The sequence below is a fragment of the Perca fluviatilis genome, chromosome 20 (assembly GCF_010015445.1).
Source record: "Perca fluviatilis chromosome 20, GENO_Pfluv_1.0, whole genome shotgun sequence".
Classification (NCBI taxonomy): Eukaryota; Metazoa; Chordata; class Actinopteri; order Perciformes; family Percidae; genus Perca; species Perca fluviatilis.
Window position 1 is genome coordinate 2606451 of NC_053131.1, and position 24548 is coordinate 2630998.

Below are 24548 nucleotides of genomic sequence, written 5' to 3' on the forward strand. Positions count from 1 at the left end.
TCAGAACTTAACAGCTGGTTGAGACCTAGTTCTAAGGTGTTTATAATATTGTTCATGTTTAACATAATAATTCACTAGACCTGTTTCAATTTAACCTGTGACTTAAGACAGGAGGTGTAGTTTTGAGCTGGAGTTTTGCGCAAACTGCGTTTGATGTGGTCATGCATCTTACAAATAGGGGAGGGGGTCTGTGGTCTCAGAGGGTTAGGGGATTTATTTTACTTTTTATGTTTTTGTCACACCTTGTTCAGAGCTGACAGTTCAACCTTTGGTACAGATTTGTCAGCAAAATCCAGTAGGGTACTCAAGACACATTTGCGTGTAAATTTTGAAGATGGCTGAGCTCTCAATCCTTTCAGTCAACATCAGGGGGCTAAACGGGCCATCAAACGAGCTAAATTCTTGGATTATTTAAGAAGGAAAAACGTGAAAGACGTGGTGCAATTATAGGTGTAATACAATTCCAGTTTTCACCAGTAATATTATATGAAATTAATACATTGTTAATGCGTACGCATTGACTCGAGCAATTTTCTCCCACACCAATTCTCTCTCTTTTGCAGCAGCAACCGCTGTCTTGCTTTTTTAACAAAATGCGTGTTCAAACCATAGACAGTAGGTCCAAACCATAGACAGGAGGTCCAAAACATAGACAGGAGGTCCAAACCATAGACAGGAGGTCCAAACCATAGACAGTAGGTTCAAACCATAGACAGGAGGTCCAAACCATAGACAGGAGGTCCAAACCATAGACAGGAGGTCCAAACCATAGACAGGAGGTCCAAACCATAGACAGTAGGTTCAAACTCGCTGTTTCTGCCATGAGTATTTCCACCGACCCGTTTGTTTTGTGGTTGTTGCCATGGTGAATAGTAGTATCATGGCTCCATTCATGCTGCCTTTTTATAGTGGTTGTGCACGCGCGTAACCCTGAGTGAACCTACTCTGAGTTGATTGAACCAACTCAAATCAGCTGTTCTGGAACCGAAAACTCAGAGTTTCCCATCTCAGGGTAAATCAACTCAGAGTTCAGGGTTAGACTCAGAGTTTGGTAAACCTCCTTCCTGAAACAGACCCCAGGTTGGTGCAGTTTGTTTTTGTTGCCGTTTGTGGAGCCTGGGCTGTCTACAGAGACATCGTTTTTTTTACAGTGTGTTCAGGGGACAGGCAGCTAGCAGATAGTGAGGAGATGTTACGTGACTGATGTGACGCCTAAAAAATGCGTCACATCACTTAGAGCACCTTTAAGAAAACACACACAGACCACAACACGCCAAGGTTATAATCGTTAAATATTGTTGTTGACTGAAATAAAAATAAAAACGAGGCATTTGTTAGAATATATTTGTGAGAGTAAGCTAACAGGATTGTAGAGTTCATCTCGTTTCCCTGGGTTTTGAGAGGCCATCTGGTTCTACAGTGATTTGACATTACAAAAGTAGGGTGAGATAATGCCTGAAATGAAAAGGTCTTCTCTGATCAAGGGGGGAACAGGATACAAAGTCGGTGTTTTCTAAGCGCATGATATGTGACACAAAGTATAGTGGAATGACCTGACTCTTGGAGAACTCCGTAAGTTTGAAGGAGATTAAAAAAACACAGAGGTTCAAATATAACAATAGCAGCTTGTCTTTATGAGCTGAGAATGAGAAGTCGAGGTCATTCGTTTATACAATGTGATACATATCGTTAGACGGATGAAGCAGAGAAAGGGAATAAAAAGTAAAGGTTCTGGGTTAGCCGGCATCAGATGCTGGGGGAAACTCTGTCTGTTTGCTTGGTTTTAGCGATAGGCTGTTTTATCTTGAAGTAATCTGATCCTTGTGCACAAGTTTATTGTATTTTGCAATATCATTCACTAAAGCTTGTTATTAACTTTAACTTGACGAATCTTGAGTCTTATTTTGAATCTTGAGTCTATTTCTCTGATCTACCAGTAAACGATCACTATTCAGTGACCATAGAATTGGAGTCAGATTAAGTCTGGCCTTTTTAGGGCCAGACCGGTCATCGGTCACATTTTAGAATAAAATCTTACACATTACAAAAAAAACATAACTAAACTAATACTGTAATGTCTGTTTGCAAAACTAACTAAAATAAAATTATCGAGTAAATGTCCTTAGTTTTCGTCTTTGTCAATGTCTTTCATAGAGCATGTAACGTTATATCTTTCCGACCATGACAATTCCCGTAGACATGTATAGTTTCTGACTGGGAACCCAGAAATTACGACATTCCATGTCAAATTGAACACAACATGTCCGTGCACCTCGCCTGACATCATGCCGGTACCGAAAGTCGGAAGAAAGCTGCAGAGTCCTATTTGATTATGACTGTGTCAGAGAAAAGCAAGTGGCTTGCAGTGGAAGGTGGTAAAATATGTGGACAATTTATTACAGGGAAAAATCCCACGAATTTGAAAGTACATTAGAGAAGCGCACACAAGCTAGGAGGCTAACCTAGCTTACCTTAGCAAGCAGTGACAGGGCAAGGAGAACGCAAAGCCCCCTTCCACCGAAACAGAAGCTAACCCCGGTACAGGGCATGGATGTATGGGTACAGGGCCAGGCAGCATGAAGGAGACAACCGCAGGACAGAGAACACTACAAGAGGGCTTTCACCGGTGACCCGAGAGCTGCTGGTTAGTAAATACGCAGGAACACTAAAAGCGGGAGGAAGCGTTGGTTAATATGTGGATTAATACTGGGATGTCTACACAACTGTGGGAGTCGATTGACTTGAAAGGTCGCCACTTTACTTGACCCAAAGTTCAAAACACCTGTTGATGTCTGTCTTCTTTAGTCTGTTGGCTGTTATATGTTTTTTTGCACACGTGGCTGCCGTTTCTCAAAGTCAAGGATCCTTCTTGGGTAGGACCATTGACATATATAAAATGGACAGAGACCAGTGAAGGATATTAGAAGCACTTTTCCAGTGCTGGCTGAGCGTTACTGAGCAGCCTCCAACTGAGCTTGAAGACGTAGATGTGACGTGAGCAACCTGTCTGAAAGTGTGAAGTCTTCTGGTAGCTGTGCCGAGAGAAATCTCAATCATTCCCAATCTTACAGAGACGGAGAGCGTAGGTATATGTAAGGAGATAACATAGGCACAGGCTAATTATTGCTCACCAAAATGATAATTAACATTAGTAATTAAACCTAAACAGCTAAAGTAAGTCGAAACTGCCTGCGAACTTCTCCTGTACTGTACGGTAATTCCTCTACTATGAGACAGTAAGTCTCGTGGTTATGACACAATTGTTAGCCTATTTTTATAAAAACGTCTGCTACGGAGCCATAACGTGAGGCCTTTTATACATTGTCGTGTTACTTTAGAAATAAACAACGGACAGTCTTTAAACACTTCAGATGTAAAGTTATTCTCTGTCAAAGTGACGTCAAAATGAATGGCAGTCAATGGAATGCTAACGGGAGGTGATGGCTTTGTAGCATCAAAATGGCGCTATAGGAGCTACGCGTTCTGAAGCGAAGCTTACCCCCTTGGGTAGGATTAGCCTTTCCAAGTCAGGTCCTTCAGAGGCTAGGCCAGGCTCCTCCTTAGCATTCGGAGAACACGTAAATGGAACAGGCTAGCAAGTGCACGTCATTGCCTGCTTGTGTCATTGACAATGTTTTGCCGACTTCACTTCCGCGCTGCATCTCAAAAAACTGGACGAAATGGATGTGGAACTGTGAACTGTGCTGTTCAATTTTTTTGTTGAGATGAAGAAGGTGAATCAGCGTCAGTCTGCTTGCAGGAGGAGAACATTCTGTCAGCAACTTTGTCCGCAACATGCAAAGGTAGGTAATGTTACCGACACTGATAGGCTATAATTTAAGCAATAGTCATTTTCTCTTATTTATTCCATGTCAATAAATTAAAAACTCGTGGGAATTCATGTTTGTAGTTTGCACTTTGGGTTCTGGAACTTCATGGCAAGTTTTGCTTTTTGTTACCAGGTCAGCCGTACTGCCAGGAAGTAGCCTCCTCTGGGTCTGAAAGCGACTCCCCCTCAGACGAGAAAAAGAAACGAGGACGGCTTCGGCTTACTCCGCAAGACATTTCATAGGCTTCATCGAGAAAGAGATCCGGAGGTTAATAAAATTTAATTTTATAGAGACGATGCAATTTTACACAGTTCCAATACACAACATGAAACTGATGTGCTGCACAGAGAGTTTATAGATATTGTTAATTTTCAACTCTTGTCCCTAGTTGGGCATTTTGTGTACAGTGTAATTAACATGTGACATGGGGCAACACCTGAAGTACCTTCATGTTACAGTATGCTTAAATATACTTATATACAATATATATATTATATACAGATAAAATTCTAATCTTACCAGTCCAATCTTATTATATACAGATACAATTCTAATCTTACCAGGACAGGTTGGATAACTACTGGACTAACCTAAAGCTTTCTCCTTCTGTCTGCAGTCTTGAAGCAACCCCATCATCGGCAGCTGAGTCTGATCACCGCTTCATTCTGAATATACTTGTGTACAGTCATGTTTGAATAAATGTTATAATAAAGATACACGTTTCGTTAATGTCTTTTTAAAGCTGTCTGTTTTAAATACCTAACGAGTTATTAAAACAGGTAGCATCTGAATATAATTATTCAGTTAGAAGTTTCCTGTGTCCAGGTCATAATAGAATAGAAAAATAAACATTGAAAAACAGTTTATATTATATACACACAATTACGTTAAGCTTTACATTGATGTAATACATTAACAGTGATAACAAATGTACGGCAAACACTAAAGATACTCACATTTAAATGATTATTGCGCCGTCAGCGAAGCCGCTCTGACTCATAGACAGTAGATTCCTTCTAGCCTCAACCATCTGCAGCCACGTGTGCATCACTTCAAAGGGTTACATGCTGCCATTTACGTCAGGATTTCCCGCAGCGAAGCCTCCCGCCTTAACTACCGATGCTGCGGGCACCCGTCATAGTCCGCGGCCACATTCGCCGTTCAGCAGCAGCCATCAGTATCCGCCGGTAATTATCGCGCCCCCCCTCCCCGGTTTCGACTGCTAACGCATTGCTAACACATTCTTGACTAACACGTTTTCACTGGTATTACCTGGTCTCTGATTTTGAATAAAGTAAAATAAAAACAAACATTAGCCTTGAAATTACCTGAATATTTTAGACAATTTGTTAGGGCCTAACATCACATATTGTAATGTTAACTGAATTGACTTGAGCGAGTACAAATATTTTATTGTCAGACCTGCCTCCAACTTAATGTAGGCCTACAAGGTGCAAAAGTTAGAGCCTAATGTTAAATAGGGTGACCATATTTTGATTTCCAAAAAGAGGACACTCCGCCTGGCCTCGAGACACAAACCCAGACAGGCTTCTCAGAGGTTAATGAACATGCTTTATTATGCCTCAATGGTGCAAAAATAACTGCTGTAATAAAATAAAATCTTTAACAACCTGTAACAAAATAATAGCTCTCTTTTAAAATAAATTAATAAATAATATGAAATAATGTTCTAAATATGACCTCTTCTGTGTTAGAAAATCCAGCTTTACAAATATCTCTTAATACCTTTTCAATGTAATAATAAATAATAAAGCTTGTTGTGACTGATGCATTACCAATAAAAAACAAGCAACGTTAGTCGACTCATCTACTGATAAGTTAGTGAGTTAACGTTACCTTAGCTAACGTTACCTTGCGGATGTTTGATTAGAATGCCATTACATGAAGTGAATAACAACTAAACATAACATAAATAAAACTTTAATATATTTAACAATACAGTACCTTGTCAATGAAAATGTTTTCTGTCTGAGTTCAACCCGGTCTCACGCCAGTTCACGAAATAGTCACGTTATTTTGACGTTTATTGATTCATGTACAGGTCCCGATTTTGACGTTTATTTCGTGTACAGGTCACGATTTTTGAACGTGTACAGGTCACGATATTCGAACCTGCTCTGGGGGACGCAACAACAGGGAAATGAAGCGCCACAACAACGGGACAGACCGCCACATGTCATAATTCCCTACGGGGCCTTTGCAGGGCCACTAAAATTCAGCGACCCCCCTGGCCTGGAAGAGGGGCTTCCCCCGACCCGTACGGTGCAAACTCTGCGCTGCCTGGAAGGCACTAGGATTAGGCAATAGTTATGGTTAGGGTTATGGTTGGGTTAGGGTTTGTGGTTAAGGGTTTTCATTTTTTGGCACTGGCCTATTGATCTGAAGCTAGATGGAGGCGTGAGGGGGTCAGAAAGGGTTTCTATTGAGCAGTGGGCAGGTGGATTGGTAGTGTAGAGGCAACTCTGTTTCGTACGAACCCCAGGCAAGGCACCTCCACTAGACCGTAGGACAGAGGAAAAACAAGGGGTCTAGGACTAGGTTGAGGTCTGGGTGTCCATTTTGGGAGGGGATGGAAGGGGCGCCAGAGTTTTTGAAGTTAAACCGGAATGGGACTATGGATAGAGAAGTAATAGAGAAGAGACGTAGGGAAAGTAACAACATGAATAAGTAAAATTAGACGAAAAAGTAGCTGAAGGACTAAGAGAAAGGCTGAGAATAAGAATCCTGCATAGTAATACAATATAAGATAAGAGCAAAAAGTATTAAAATTACATGCATGTGTAGTGAACCACAGTGACGGTAGTCCAGCAAAACTCCTCCCTTAGCTCCTCCCCCTGCCCAGGCGCAGTATAAAAGACCTCAGCAGGCTCAGTTTAGCCTTTTGCTGGTCCCTGGTGGTCGTTGCCTGCTGAAGGTGGGTCCGTGTACTTGGCGGCCAACGGATTTTCGTTTTGAAAGGAAAAAAACTAAAACAAAAAACGGCCAGTTTCCCAATTACCATTAGTAAATAGGAAAACAAAAAACGGAAAACAACCCATTATTCGTTTTTTGTTTTGATATTAAAAAACGGAAAACGAAAAACTATCTCGTTATCCAATTTTCTTTTATGTGTTTGTAGATGGAACTCGGAAATTAAAATGTGTGTATAAATCTTATTCCTCATTCATTTTTCCGTGCGACCGGAACGCGCATCGTTAGGTAATAAGCGGCTACCGAATGGTACCCGAAACATTTGGACATCAATGAGACCATGGACAGTTAGAATGATACGGACGTAAAAATGTTTTTAGACGAATATGCTAGTTTTATATTAGAAAACCGAGTGGTCACAGGAGATTAGCGCTGACTGCTCTCATTCATCAAAAATGAGTCTACACAACAAGACAACCATCATAGTCTAATAATAATAATAATGAAGCGAAAACATTTTCAAAACTTCTCATTTTCATTGCCATTGCTTTGGCAAATATCTGTCAAACAAACTAAAATCAAAACCATGATTTGGCTTTCCCTTATCAAATTGCAAAAGACTCCAATTTAATACAACAATATCTGTCAAACAAACGGCTATAATTAGTATAAATAAGATATAAAATCAATATAAATGTGATTTTTGGAGGTTAAAAAAGTAACTACCTAAGTCAGTAGGCCTACATTTTAAATGAGCTACTTTTACTAGTAATTTTACTTGTACTTGAGTAAACAACAAAGTAACAGTACTTTTACTTAAATAGAATTTTTTTTTACTCTTTTCACTTCTGCTGATTTATTTAAATCTAAAAATTGCATAGACCTAGCCCTGGTCTGCATATCGGCCTAGCTGTGGTCAGCTTTTTATTTACTTTAAGAGTAGCATTCATTTGTTTCAAAAGCGATACGGGCGATTGATTAAAAAAAAAAAAAAAAAACTTGCCTCACCAATACCTTCAGCGATTTCAACTTCAAGTTGGCCATCAGGACAGAAGTCCCTGACAAGTCCCTGCTGAGCACACCACCTCCCACATTATTATTATTATTATTATTATTATTTATTATTATTAGACTATGATGGTTGTCTTGTTGTGTAGACTCATTTTTGATGAAAGAGAGCAGTCAGCGTAATCTCCTGTGACCACTTCATAATAAAAGTCAACTTGTGTTTCGCCAGTGAAATGATTTTAATATTTGCATATTAAAAGCGATATGCAGACCAGGGCTAGGTCTATGCAATTTTTAGATTTAAATAAATCAGCAGAAGTGAAAAGAGTAAAAATATTCTACTTAAGTAAAAGTACTGTTACTTTGTTGTTTACTCAAGTACAAGTAAAATTACTAGTAAAAGTAGCTAATTTAAAATGTAGAGTTACTTAGTTACTTTTTAACCTCCAAAAATCACATTTATATTGATTTTATATTTATACTAATTATAGCCCTGTTTGTTTGACAGATATTGTTGTATTAAATCGGAGTCTTTTGCGATTTGATAAGGGAAAGCCAAATCATGGTTTCGATTTTAGTTTGTTTGACAGATATTTGCCAAAGCAATGGCGCAAAACAACATTAGAGACCTTTTATATGAAAATTTGAAATTTTGAAAATGTTTTCGCTTCATTATTATTATTATTATTAGACTATGATGGTTGTCTTGTTGTGTAGACTCATTTTTGATGAATGAGAGGGACAGGAAGACGTTGCACAGATGATAGCAAGTGAGATAGCGGAGAGAAGAGAGTAAGGCGAATTGTTGCAGTCACTTCCATGTTAGGGAGACAGGGAATCCCCTTTCGTGGCAATAATGAAGTAACAGAAGAAGTGAGTGCAAAGATTTTGCAAAACGCAAGTTACAAATACCCTGGGGGCTAATCACCTCCTGTCTTTAAATCCTAGTGAGGTCTCTGCTCCGGACGTGTCGCAATGTGAATGCAACATTGAACATTTAGCATGTTTAATAATGCAAAAACCAGTCCTGCAGGATTATGAGAGGGAAAGGACTTTTTGTTAAAGCTATCAAAGCATGTGAGTTGGAGTTTATTCATCTTTGATGCTGACGGACTGGTTCAGCCTGCAGCAGCTGTTTCACTTCACTTTGTATTTCCTTGATCAATTTGATAAGGGAAAGCCAAATCATGGTTTTGATTTTAGTTTGTTTGACAGATATTTGCCAAAGCAATGGCAATGAAAATGAGAAATTTTGAAAATGTTTTCGCTTCATTATTATTATTATTATTAGACTATGATGGTTGTCTTGTTGTGTAGACTCATTTTTGATGAATGAGAGCAGTCAGCGCTAATCTCCTGTGACCACTTCATAATAAAAGTCAACTTGTGTTTTGCCACAAGTCCCTGCTGAGCACACCGACGCACGACTCCTCTCAGAAAACCCCGGTATCGTTCCAAACTGTAGAACCGCCGCGCAGCTGCTATATCACCACAAGACATCCCATTCTTTCGGTTTTCTAATATAAAACTAGCATATTCGGTCTAAAAACATTTTACGTCCACGTATCATTCTAACTGTCCATGGTCTCATTGATGTCCAAATGATTTCCGGGTATGCAGCCGCTACTTACCTACGATCGCTTCCGGGTCCGAAAAGAAATTAATGAGGAATAAGATTTATACACACAATTTAATTTCCGAGTTCCATCTACAAACACATCAAAGAAAATTGGATAACGAGATAGTTTTTCGTTTTCCGTTTTTTAATATCAAAACAAAAAACGGATAATGGGTTGTTTTCCGTTTTTTGTTTTCCTATTTACTAATGGTAATTGGGAAACTGGCCGTTTTTCGTTTTTGTTTTTTTCCTTTCAAAACGAAAATCCGTTGGCCGCCAAGTACACGGACCAAGGTGGTCAGTAGGGTCCCAATTTTTAGTCTTTCACAGGGATTTAAAGTTGTCCCACCAACGAACATGTGCCTTTTTCTGTTTTAGGTTCACCTGCTGCTGTTCTGCTTTACTTTGTTTTTGTTAGGTTTGCCTTTTCTTTAGTTTATTTATAAAGTTTGTTTACTTTGAATATATTTGTTATTTCGCTTGAGTATATGTTCTTCTTGTTTAGTTACCAATGGGGTTGTTGGATTTTATTAGTTTTTGATTCTTTGTTTCAGGAGTGTCTTTCTTTTGTTCCCTTGCTTTTTTGGTGTGGCCTGGGCACCGGGTTGGAACCTCGCTCCCGTTGCATGCAAGTAGGCACTGGAACTCTTTTAGTGCATGTTTTGTTGTAGTGTTTGTAGTGTTGCCCTCCCAGACTCGGGAGACGGGGTATCCTTACCAGTAGTGTGTCCCCACTGAAGCCCCAGCCCACTGATTTGAGTTTATTACATGCATTTTATTAGATTTTTTAGTATTGTTATAGTTGTCTTCTTTTAGATAATTTTTGTTCATAAAAACATTTGTTCTGTTTTACCTACTGTCTCTGCCTCATCAGTTTCAACCCTGTGTCCATTAGAATTTGGTTTTCATATCCTGGGGTGCAAGTCCCCAGGTGGCGTTGTCGGTCCCTAAGTTTCCTCCCCTTATCTTTAGTTCCCCCTCCCAGTATTAAAATATTCCCCTCTTCGGCACACTTGGCGTTGTCGGTCCCTAAGTTTCCTTCCCTTTGTCTTTAGTTCCCCCTCCCAGTTTATATATTAAAATATTCCACTCCTCGCCACACATGCAATCAACCAAAAGGGATAAAACCTATAATGGCACATACTGTATGTAAATATTATAAAACTGTGAAATCCAACCAAGTAATATGATTGACCAAGATGCATTCCAACAGTGGTGATACTCAGAAATTACTCTCTTTTACACTTACGTACTATTGTGTAAATGCAATAGATCACTCATGGTTAGTGCGTTCTTGGATAATCACAGTGCAGAAGGTACCTGCACCTGTCTCCAATCTGTGACTTATTTTCAGATTTGTAACACGTGGGAAGTTGGGTCTGTACATAATCCATACATAAAGAGTTTAAGACCTTGCCAAACGTGACCCATAAGCATACGACCTATCATTTAGAGTGAAAAAACGAACAGAAAATCCCCAAAAAGTCAACGGTACAAGACTGTGTACATAGTTTAATTATTGAGTGAACGAACTACTCATCCCATAAACCACCGCGCACCACTGAATAAAGGAAGGAATTAGTTTAGCTAACAGCTAATTCGGCTAACTGCTACCAGAGACAGCATGTAATAACTTAGCTAAACTTAGCTTCCTGGCGGATGCTAACAGCAGAAGCGTAGAACAGATGGTGATTCGTGCAGTGTCGTAAATCCTCGTAAAACAGGATTATCATCTTGGGCACGCGCACGACGGATCGTGCAGGCAGCTCCCCCTCCTTGCCAGCATGAGTTCCACCAATCAGAGGCATCACTGTGGGATTGTTCAGGATTGTGGGTAATGGAGTTCTTATCCAAGACATCGTGAATAAAAGACATTTATCTCAAAATAAGGTTGGTGCCCCATTAACTTTTGGCATCTATATGAGCATATACAATTGCTTAGTCATGTCTTAGCTGGTTTTAAGTCTACCATCAACGGTTACGATTTTATGGCTTATACTCCAATTGTCAATGGAGAAATTGCGTTGTGTTTTTACTTCCAGAACCCGCTGTTGAGCTCTATTGTTGTAAATAATTTAACATTATAAAGCATAACGTCAACTACTTGACAACCAGTTAAATATGACATAATTCCCTCTAATATCTATATTATATTGCTGTGAAAACGGATACAATCTTTGTATTTATTCAAGTTTCTCGATCAAAAACAACATTTTACAAGATCACATTTGAACTCGTCATAATGTTACAATTTACATTCGTCCAAAACTCAATTTTTACGTAGGAGCTTGAAAACCTCATAATGTATAAATCAATCCAACTTAATGATAGCTAAATTAGCTAGCTACTGCTTGATAGCAAGCTAACGTTGCTAGCTAACAGCAACACTTTCTACTAGGATTAACTTAAGTTAAGTTATCATCACAACTGTAACAGTTACATTTATAGAGACTACAGCCAAAGTCTGCTAATGGTACAGAGTATTTCAGAATCATTTCACTGCTGCTTTGGAACTTACCTCCAACGAATAGCACTTTGGCTGCCACTGGCTTCTGCTATTCTCGTGTCAGTTTGGCTCCCCAAACCACCTCTATTCAGCCTTGCTCAGACTCCAGGTCTTTCCTGCAGGCAACGGTAATTCTGATATTCCTGTGTAACGTTACATCCTGTATGATAGATGTATTTTCTGCTTTAACAGACTTGTCTTGAAAATAGAACAGTCCAAACACAGGCCTCTGAGACATAATGCTAACGTAATCTTCCAGAGTCTTGGTGCTTGATTTCAAATAATAACTGCACATGTATACTTGCAACACTGCAATTGGCGCCCAAACCACTACGTTATGATTGGACGTAGACCGCGCACACTGATTGGATGTGGGACATACCACTGGCTTGGTTAATACCTATCTCGGTTCTTGATTGAGGAGATACTAATTTTATTTGTATAGCACAATTCAGCAGCAATGCAATTCAAAGTGCTTTACATAAGACATAAAGACACAGTCAAAAGTTAATACAAATTGATAACAAATAGAAAGCAGTTAATACAAAAATATAAACAATAAAAAAAAAATTAAAAACAATTAAAAGTAGATTGAATACTACTAACAGCTTCTGAATCTGCCTGCCGAGCGGTGAATGGAACACACAGTTGCTGTCCTGGCCTGGCTTACAGCACATGCTCTTAGTCAGGTATTCAAGCCACTGATAGTCCTCATTGTTGAGGGAAAATGCAGCTTGACCGAATGATCTCACAGTTTTGTGGTCATAAATATTTTTGTTGCATCTCTTTTCGGTGTTGTAATTTGTAGATGTCCCTAAGCACTACTCTTACAGCAGCAACAACAGCAGCAGCAGAGAGCAGAAGCCAGCAGGCAAGTGTTATTTACATAAACTTCTGGTGTACTTACAAACTTTACAATCCATTTTATGAGTACATAACCTATTTGTACTACTGTAGACGTTTGGTATCATTTCGGGCATTATTAGTGGGGTAATGTTAAGAGACACTTCGGATCCATTAGCCCCTGCGCTAAGCTATTCAGCTGATAACGCTACTCTACGCTAACTCTCCCAATGTTCGAACCAGGTGAAAAAAGCTTCTGGGGGGGTGTTTGGCTCGAGGTCATGGTGCAAAGGACCCTAGGGTGAATTACTCCAAACCATCACTTTAACAGTTCAGGAATTCTTCTGGCAGTAATCATGAATTGCTTTTCTTGGGCTGCACTAAGCTGATTGTCTGCGAAAACAGTTTGACATGCATGCATTTAGATGACAAAATATATATAGGACATACAACATGATTTTCAGAAAGTAAACAATACCAGAATGAAAGAAATTGAAAACGTTTACCTGTCTTAAGGCGTAACACTTTCTGCCGGTGGACGACAAGTTTTTTCTGAACATCAGCCACGATTCTCTTAAGTTCGTGTCATGAAGTCTTTCTTTTTGAGCTGACTAGCCTTCGTGAATGAGCTCTCAACGTGTCTGAAGAACACGATCACGTTGTTCAACATGTTCTTGACTTTAGTTGGTGCATAGCCCTTATGAAACGGGTATGCTGTCCAACTGTGGGAAAAGGAGTTACAAGTGACTAAATCTGACTCCCAGTTCCACCACATTCCATGTTCCAACTTCTCAATTCTCATCTATTTCAAAACACCATAGATGAAAATTTGGAATTAATAGATAAGAGAAGAATTTGTATTTGTACGTATTTTGTGCCTGGTTAAGTCTGAAAATTGTCTTTTTTTAGGTCAAGAAAAATATGAGATGAAAAATACTTAGGCCCGTAACTTGTCTACTTGGGTTAGGAACCTCAGGTCTTGGGCGACTGCATTGGAAGGCATGCCAGCAGCCATGTAGAGGCAAAAGCGAAGACCGTGGCTGGATGACTGCTGTGCGTTTTCCACATCCTTCTTTCCTGTCTGTGACCCCTGGCAAAACTTTTGAAAGTCTTTTAGAATCTTTCCTGCAGTTAAAAAACAGTTACTATTAGTTGGACAACCCCAAGAAATTCAATTCAATTCAATTCAATTTTATTTATAGTATCAAATCATAACATAAGTTATCTCGAGACACTTTACAGATAGAGTAGGTCTAGACCACACTCTATAATTTACAAAGCCCCAACAATTCCAACAATTCCAGTAATTCCCTCAAGAGCAAGCAGTGCGACAGTGGCGAGGAAAAACTCCCTCTTGGGAAGAAACCTCGGACAGACCCAGGCTCTTGGTAGGCGGTGTCTGACGAGCCGGTTGGGGGTGTGATGAACAGTGGCGATAGTAGTCACATTAATAATGGAACAGTGACTGGATGTAGCGGGAAGCTGCAGGGTTCAGCAGGACGCAGCATGACATTGCAGGGCATCGCTGAGCTCAGCAGGGAGGGTCTCGGTGCCAACGTTCTCCAAGGAAAATACGCTGGGGGAAAAAAAGCATAAGGACTCCGGGGAGTAAACTCCCCAGAAGCTAGGATTAGTAACAAGCATTTCTGGGACGGGCTGCACACAAATAGTAATAGTAATAGTAACAGTAATAGAAAGGGAGAGGAGAGAGCAGCTCAGTGTGTCAAAGGAAGGAAGTCCCCCGGCAGTCTAGAACTATAACAGCGTAACTATAACAGGTAACTAAGAGAGACAGGTCATAAGGAGAGGTAGCTTTTTCGGGCTTAGAACTCTCCCCCTGCCGGATCTGGCTTGGCTGGCCTGCCTACCTCTACTTTGTTATGTATTATTAATCTAACAATTATGAAGAGAAGCAGTTGGGCCAGTTAGGTGAACACTGCAACTCCTCACTCCCTAACTATAAGCTTTATCAAATAGGAGAGTTTTAAGTTCATTCTTGAATGAGGTGACAGTTTCTGCCCCCCGAACCCAGATCGGGAGCTGGTTCCATAGGAGAGGAGCCTGATAACTGAAGGCTCTAGCTCCCATTCTACTTTTAGAGACTCTAGGTACCAACAGTAACTCTGCATTCTGGGAGCGCAGTGCTCTAGTGGGACAATAGGGTATTAGGAGCTCTTCTAGATATGATGGTGCTAGACCATTTAGAGCTTTGTAGGTCAAGAGAAGGACTTTAAACTCAATCCTGGATTCAACAGGAAGCCAATGCAGAGAAGCTAATACAGGAGAAATATGATCTCTTTTCTTAGTTCTTGTGAGAACACGCGCTGCAGCATTCTGGATCAGCTGGAGAGTCTTAAGAGACTTATTTGAGCAACCTGACAGTAGGGAATTACAATAGTCCAGCCTGGAAGTAACAAATGCATGGACTAGTTTTTCAGCGTCGTTTTGAGACAGGATATTCCTAATTTTGGCAATGTTACGAAGATGAAAAAAGGCTGTTCTTGAGGTTTGTTTTAGATTGGCATTAAAGGATATATCCTGATCAAAGATAACTCCTAAATTTCTAACAGTGGTGCTGGAGGCCAGGGCAACACCATCCAGAGTAGCTATATCTCTAGATAATGAAGTTCGGAGGTGTTTAGGGCCCAGCACAATAACTTCAGTTTTGTTAGGGTTTAACATCAGAAAATTATAGGTCATCCAGGATTTTATATCCTTAATGCATGCTTGAAATTTTGCTAGCTGACTGGTTTCGTCTGGTTTGATTGACAAGTATAATTGGGTGTCATCCGCATTACAGTGAAAGTTAATTGAGTGTTTTCTAATAATATTGCCTAGAGGAAGCATATATAAGGAGAGAAGTTGGTCCAAGCACTGAGCCTTGAGGAACCCCATGGCTAACTTTGCGCGTTCTTGGAGGATTTATCATTAACATTCACAAATTGAGATCGATCAGAGAAATAGGACCTAAACCAACTCAGAGCAATTCCTTTAATGCCAACCAAGTGTTCCAATCTCTGTAACAGGATTGAATGGTCAATTGTGTCAAATGCAGCACTAAGATCTAGTAAAACAAGAATGGAGACAAGACCTTTGTCTGCAGCAGTTAAAAGGTCGTTAGTAATTTTCACCAGTGCCGTCTCTGTGCTATGATTCTTTCTAAATCCTGATTGAAAGTCATCAAATAAACTATTGCTATGTAGAAAATCACATAACTGATTAGCAACCACCTTCTCAAGGATCTTGGATAGAAAGGGAAGGTTAGATATAGGTCTATAGTTTGCTAAGACCTCAGGATCCAGGGTGGGTTTTTTCAGAAGAGGTTTTATCACAGCTACTTTAAATGACTGTGGTACATAACCTGTTAATAGAGACATATTGATCATATCTAGTAATGAGGTGTTAACCACAGGTAATGCTTCTTTGAGTAGTCTCGTTGGGATGGGGTCCAAGAGACAGGTAGATGGCTTAGCTGAGGATATCTTTAACATTAATTGTTGAAGGTCTATAGGATAAAAGCAGTCTAAGTATATGTCGAGACTAGTCTTTATTTTTACTGACTCTGCGTTTAAAGGTGAACCGTTAGAAGTTGAGTGTAAAAGGTGATGAATTTTATCTCTAATTGTTGTAATTTTATCATTGAAGAAGCTCATGAAGTCATCACTACTCAGAGCTAGAGGAATAGATGGCTCAGTAGAGCTGTGGCTATCTGTCAGCCTGGCGACAGTGCTGAAAAGACGCAACCTTGGGTTGTTCTTGTTTTCTTCTATTAGTGATGAGTAATAGTCTGATCTGGCCTTTCGTAGGGCCTTCCTATAGGTTTTGAGACTTTCTTGCCAATCCAAACGAGATTCTTCCACCTTGGTGGAAAGCGCCACTTACATTCGAGGTTTCGCGAGATTTGTTTTAATTTGCGAGTTTGGGAGTTATACCAAGGTGCTAGTTTCCTTTGCTTCATCATCTTCTTTTTCAGGGGAGCGACAGAGTCTAAGGTCGTCCGTAGGCATGTCGTAACACCGTCTACAAATGCATCAATTTGAGAGGGACTGAGGTTAACATACAGGTCCTCTGTTATGTTAAGGCATGACATAGAGTCGAATGCTGTTGGAATATCTTCTTTAAATTTAGCTATAGCACTGTCAGATAAGCATCTGGTGTAGGAGCTTTTATCTAATTTAATATAATCAGGTAGTAAGAATTTGAAAGTGATTAAAGAATGATCTGATAATACCGAATTCTGCGAAAATATTATTAAATCCTCAATTTCAATACCATATGCCAGCACAAGGTCGAGGGTGTGGTTAAAACAGTGCGTCGCCTTGTGCACACTCTGACTGAAACCGATTGAATCCAGTAATGAGTTGAAAGCAGTACTAAGGCTGTCATTGTCAATGTCCACATGGATATTAAAATCACCTACAAGAAGTACTTGGTCTGATTTAAGGACTAAACATGATAAAAACTCTGAGAATTCAGATAAAAATTCAGAATACGGACCTGGAGCCCTGTAAATAACAACGAATATAATTGGCTGTAATGTTTTCCATTTTGGATGTTGAAGATTAAGAACAAGACTTTCAAATGAGTTATAATGTAATTTAGGTTTAGGAGTAATTAACAGGCTTGCATCAAAGATGGCTGCAACTCCCCCTCCTCGGCCTGAGCCTCTAGGAATTTGAGTATTAATATGGCTGGGAGGGTGGCTTCATTTAGACTAACATAGTCTTCCGGGCCCGCGCCCAGGTTTCAGTAAGACAAAATAAATCAATTTTATTATCTGATATCAACTCGTTTACCAATACTGCTTTAGAAAACAGAGATCTAATATTTAATAGTCCACATCTAATTTTCCTATTTTGTTCTATTGCAGTCGTTTTAATTCCAATTAGGTTGTTAAGTATAGCGCATCTTTTGTTTACCTTTGATTTAACCGATCTGAGCCGGGGACAGACACCGTGCTTATTAGACTATGAGTGGGCGACTGCTCCAACGGAAGCACAGAGGGGCTAGCACTGCACCTCTGATTACTAATATCAAACTTGGGTTGTCATGGTTTATGTCTGATAAATTTGTTCAGATTTTTTGATATGAGAGCGGCACCGTCCCAAGGTGGGATGAATGCCGTCTCTCTCAATCAAACCAGGCTTTCCCCAGAACGCCCTCCAGTTATTCACATAGCCCACATCATTAGCTGGGCACCACCCCGACAACCAGCGGTGGAAGGATGACGTCGGGCTGTACATTTCATCATTGGTCAGGTTTGGCAGGGGTCCAGAGAAAACTACTGAGTCCGACATTTTTTTGCGTATGCACAAAGTGACTCAACATTCATTTTAGTGATCTCCGATTTACGACCATTACCACCTACGTGAAGTATGATCTTACTGTATTTACGGTTCTTTTTGCCAGCAGCTTTAGATGGGTTTCTATATCGCCCGCTCCAGCCCCGGGGACACATATGACCGTAGGTAGGCCTATGTGGCCGCCCGGGGCGCTGGCTTCACATATCGCAGTATAGAGCTCCCAATAACCAGAACTGGCTTCTCAGCGGGTGTATCGCTGCGTAGGGGAAAAACCTGTTAAGAGAGGCGGAAGACGCTCCGGTTTAGAGCGACCGTCATCATGTGCACTCCCTGGTCTAGATCTAACGCTACGCTTCCCTCGGACAGTCACCCACTCGCCCGGCTGCTCGGGGTCTGCCGGGGGACAGCTAGCAGAAGCTACAGAAGCTACGGTATTTTGGCCCGCATTAACTACATGGTGCTGGCTAGCTACGGAAGCATACGATTCTGATTCCATGGTGCGGAGCCGTGACTCAAATTCACTAAGCCTTGCCTCCAAAACAACGAATATAATAATAAATTGAATTTATATAGCGCTTTTCATGGACTCAAAGTCGCTTACTACATTTATTACATGTATCGTTATCACTAAAGGAGGCAGGGGAATAGCTAAACATTTGACACACAGAGCAAGAGAGAGCAGGAGAGGGAGAGGAATTAGCCATTGCTAATGGCTAAGCTAAAGTAGCTAACAGTGTTTTAACAATTGTAAATTCAGCGAGTCAGTCGCTGTAAGTGAAGCTAAGTATAAGTGCTTGAGTAAAACAATTGTAATTCAAATGCAATCCAGGCAAATAGCCGCTAATTTAAACAGTGAAGCAGAGTTCAGTAAGTTTTTGCCGGAGCAGCAAACTAGCGTTTGTAACACGGGAACACCGGAAGTGACACAATACGCTCACCTTACACGTCGGCACGTCACGTCTGTGAATGATCTCAGAATGATCAGCCAGGTGAAAAGGGAAAGAATTAGCTAACTGTAAATGCATTTCAGCAACATTTTGATGGATTGGATATAAAAATTCCCAAGAGGGAGTTTTTCCTCGCCACTGTCGCACTGCTTGCTCTTGAGGGACTTATTGTAATTGTTGGGGCTTTGTAAATTATAGAGTGTGGTCTAGACCTACTCTATCTGTAAAGTGTCTCGAGATAACCTGTGTTATGATTTGATACTATAAATAAAATTGAATTGAATATTGTAAGAAAAGTATATGTTGTTAAATAATGAAAGTAGGGTTAACGAGGTATACACGGGAGATGGGGAAATTATACAGGCAATGGAAGAAAAAAACGTCTCAATGCCAATTGCGGTTAACGTTATTTACAGATCTACACTTGAAGATGAATGTGATCCCTTTCATCATGGTCGAAGCCATCTACATGATGTCCTGTCTACATAACATAATGCGAAATAAAGAAAAACGTTCTGTTCAAAGTGTTTTTGACCATGACTTATTATCTTAATTTACGTTACCAAGAAACTGCAGGCTACTCAAACGATTCCAATCAAAAAGTTGATTCTAGCCACTTATTTTGTCAGGCCAAGAATGTTTTAATGTAAGATGTCATATTGTAATTATAGCGCAATATGTTATATTAATATTATAATATATTTATGTTTTGTATTATTATGTTATTACTATATTATACGATTTTATTTCCAAATACACGCACACACACACAATGTTCATTCGAGGTCAGCTTGCATGCGCTTTATGACGACCCCTGGCAATAGTCAAAGCCAATTTTTCTGGAGCGCCGTGGACTGTGGAGAGACTTCGACCTTGGAAACTTCAAGTTCTGATCATCATTCAAGACAAGTATTGTGTTATAGGTGGTATTTTGTTGTGTTTACTGTGTTTCAATAATAAATATTGAATAATTTGGTTAATAATATTGCTTCATTAAAAGTTAAAAGACTAAAACAAATAAAAACATAAAAAAAGTAATAATAATTAATAAAAAATCCCTATCCCCTCTCTAGCTAGCTACATTCGTCGTGGGGAAGAAAAGAGAGAGGCCATGGGGTGGATGGCTAGGGTGATACATCAATGGCACGGAGGGGAGAAAGGGGGTGGGGGTGGGGGCAGTGACTATTGAACAGTGTTATGTCTACCAAAGTGATGATGTATTAATCTAAAGACAAAATGCAAATACACAACCCCAAAAGAATGTAACATTCTTTAACTATTTCATGTTAAAAAAATGTTGAGAGGTTTAATCCAGCATCACCCCTACTGTATTAAGACTCAAGCCTTCAGCTAAATTATTTAAAAATATATCATTACCCCTAGTGGATAAATGAACTTCATCCCTAAGAAACAGTTCAGACTTGTAAAATTCAATTTGAGGGTGATGCACGGTACCCCCTGCATTCCCAAGACAAAGGTAGCCATGACACTGTTCGCCCATTTACAGGACTTGTCAATTTTCCCCGGATGGCCCGATCTCCACCGAACTCTCTGGGTGATGTCCGACAGCACGATGATCATCTGAGGGAAACGCCGATGGAGATGTTGCAGATCCTGCTTCATCGCTGCGACGAGATCGATGCTCTTCCTGCATCCCAAGTCATTCCCGCCACAGTGAATCAGCAGGACATCCGGGGCTGCTCTTCCTCTAAGGGACCGGTTGAAGAAAGGAAGGAGTCCGTGCCATCAAAGTCGAGCACTGCACTCCCAGAATGCAGAGTTACTGGTGGTACCTAGAGTCTCTAAAAGTAGAATGGGAGCCAGAGCCTTCAGTTATCAGGCTCCTCTCCTATGGAACCAGCTCCCGATCTGGGTTCGGGGGGCAGAAACTGTAATCGCTTTCAAGAATGAACTTAAAACTCTTCTATTTGATAAAGCTTATCGTTAGGGAGTGAGGAGTTGCAGTGTCCACCTAACTGGCCCACCTGCTTCTCTTCATAATTGTTAGATTAATAATATATAACAAAGTAGAGGGAGGCAGGCCAGCAAAGCCAGATCCGGCAGGGGAGAGTTCAAAGCCCGAAAAAGCTACCTCTCCTTATGACCTGTCTCTCTTAGTTACGCTGTTATAGTTTTAGACTGCCGTGGGACTTCCTTCCTTTGACACACTGAGCTGCTCTCTCCTCTCCCTTTCTATTACTATTTCTATTACTATTACTATGTGTTCATCCCGTCCCAGAAATGCTTGTTATTAATCCTAGCTTCTGGTGAGTTTACTCCCTGGAGTCCTTATGTTTTTTTTCCCCTAGCGTATTTCCTTGGAGAACGTTGGCACCAAGATCCTGGTTGCAGCTGTCGCCATGGTCCTGCTGCACTCCCTGCTAAGCTCTGCGGTGCTCTGCAATGTCATGCTGCGTCCTGCTGAACCCTGCTGCTTCCTGCTGAACCCTGCTGCTTCCCGCTACGTCCATCCATGCTCTGCTGGGCCACGCTACATCCTGTAACGCCCTGATATGACATGAACTACTACGACTACCATTTGAAGTCACTGTTCCATTATTAATGTGACTATTATCGCCACTGTTCATCACATCCCCAACCGGCCCGTCAGACACCGCCTACCAAGAGTCTGGGTCTGTCCCAGGTTTCTTCCCAAGAGGGAGTTTTTCCTCACCACTGTCGCACTGCTTGCTCTTGAGGGACTTATTGTAATTGTTGGGGCTTTGTAAATTATAGAGTGTGGTCTAGACCTACTCTATCTGTAAAGTGTCTCGAGATAACCTGTGTTATGATTTGATACTATAAATAAAATTGAATTGAATTGAAGGGTTGTCAAATTACCAAAATATATTCTGAAGACCAAAGGACACCAAAGCAATGGGCAAAGTTCTTGGCATGTGGGGAAAATAAGGAAAATCTCCTACAATTTTTTTTTGATAGATGGTGTACATCTGATGGGCACATGATTGAGGACCTGACTGTGATCGTTGCACATGGGGGAGAGTGCCATGCTCAAAAAAAAAAAAAACCCAGATACAACTGATTTGGAAGCCCTGCCAATGCCAGAGTTGTTCATGACGCAGGAAGAAGCAGACACCAGACTACTGCTACACTGTGCTCATGCTGCTGATTACAGCAGGCATATTATTATCAGAAGTCCTGACACTGATGTGTTTGTACTGGCCCTCACTTTCTACAAAGACATTGGAGCACACCTGTATTTCCAGACAGGGAAAGGAGGAAATTCTCGCACAGTCGAAGTCCAGAAGATCCATAACCTGCTGGGAGCGATAGTCTGCGATGCACTGATTGGTCTTCACTGTTTCACTGGTTGTGACAATGTGAGCTCCCTGTATGGCATAGTAAAGGTGAAGGCAATGAAGGCACTCCTATCCAATCAAGAGCACTGCAACACTATCCAGAGAATAGGCACAACTTTCACTGTGACCCCAGAATTCTATGAGACATGCGAGCTATATGACGTAAAAGATGTCAAAAGTGTCAACTAGGCAAGGTGGCACATGTTTAGGTCTGGGAAATGTCTTGAAAGGAGCCTTCCTCCTAATCAAGACTCCCTTCAGCAACACATTCAGCGTGCCAACTATCAGGCTGCAATACACAGGTACATGACCAAGAAACAGGAAAAAAGAAAATTGTTTACAGCTAATATGTAACTCTAAAGATAAAAAACTAAATCAGAAAAATAATTCTGATACAGTTGGTTAATAGGCCAACGTTATCTTTTCATTTTTTTCATTCTACAGGAGAAGTCTACAAAAACAACCTGAAATACCCCCACCGGTACAGCATGGATGGAGGATGGAGGGAGAACACCTGGTAGTGCACTGGATGATACTGCCCCCAGCACCACAGAGTGTCTTAGAGCTGGTGCCCTGCCAATGCAAAATTCTTAAATGTGTGGGAGGGAACTGCACCTGCAAAAGGCATAAGCTAGCATGCACAGAATTGTGTCATTGTATAAACTGTAAAAATCTACCATAATTGGCTCAATGACCAGAGATGTGAAGTAACAAAGTACAAATATCTTGTTACTGTACTCATGTAGATTTCAGATATTTTTACTTTACTATTTATTTTTGTAAAGACTTTTTACTTTTACTCCTTACATCAAACGAATTCAGTAACTTGATTTAGTGTAACAGTGCTGTAGTGACATTAACGTTACTCAAGGCCGTTCTTGTTTTCAAGATCACTTAAGTTAACGTTACTTGGTCTTGTCTCAAATCAACATGATTTTGGGCTAATGTTAACATAAAGGCCGTTTTACAGTTGTGCGGAGGCTCCACGTAGAGCTCTCGCTGTAGCCTACATGAGTGGCCTGATGTTTACTACTTTTTTGACGCTGTAGGGCTGTCAAAATTGCTCAAAAATGACATTTGAATATTCCCTCTAAAAAAACACTGAATATTCGAACTATTCGAACATCCGGTTGCGCATGCGCATTTTGTCAATGACGCGCATTACGTCAATAACAGGACAAATTAATACAAAGAGACATACCTACTTGTACAGGTAGTCTATTTAAGTTTAAACATATTTGACAATGTATAACCTACACAAAAACAAGTATATCAAATGATGACCAAGACCCCAGACCTAACGCTCGCTCGCTCGCTCACTCGAGCACTTTCTCTCTCTCGCCCTCACGCTCTCTGCGCAATGTGCGGCTGTGCGCATAACGGTTTAAAATGAACAACAATAAACACATTTTGAGTGCTGATCAAGAGTTGTGTGCAAGCAATTTAAGGTTGCGATTATTGTCCCAAATATAGCAGGCTTCATTCAGTTGAAACAAATAATATTAATTGAAGTTTCACAGTAGCTTATATAGAACCGACATTGAATGCTCCGAGCGAGCTGATGTGCTGTGGTAAACATGGAGCTTTTCCTTGACATGAAACGGTAAATAATCAAACCAGTGGAAGCAGTGCATTTAACCTTTATTCATACATATCTATTCAGTCGTAGCATACACTTATAATAATAATAATAATAATAATAAAAGAACTTTTACCCTGAGGTTTATAAAAAATAAAGTGCTTTTAAAAATGAAAAAGGCTACTTACATTCTTGGTGCTTGTATTAACCCACGTGACGAGTGCACGTGACCGAAGCGGGGAACCCCCCGAAAGGATGACGGCGGGGGTATCGGAGAGAATACGATCGAACGGCGGAAGGTGTCCGGGGGACCCCGAAAGGACGAAGCGAGGGCGGTTGACTGTGTAATGGAAGGAAACGAAAGGACAAGACGAGGCGAGGGAGGCAGGCAGGCAGACTGGCTGGCTGGCTGGCTGGCTGGCTTGTGGCCAGCCGGCAAGGCTAGCTACGGGTCCACGCATTCCGGGCAGTAGGCCCTCACGCAGCTCCCGCAGATGTATCTCTCGCAGCCACAGCACACGGTGCGGGTTTTGCGGTCCTTGCTCGTAGGAGGTGAAAAAGTGGTCGCAGGTGACGTTGCGCGGGCCGCTCAGCCCCTCGGTCAGGTCCAGCACGACGCGGGCGCCCTGGTTCTTCTCCTTGGGGGGTGCCCCGGCGGCCGAG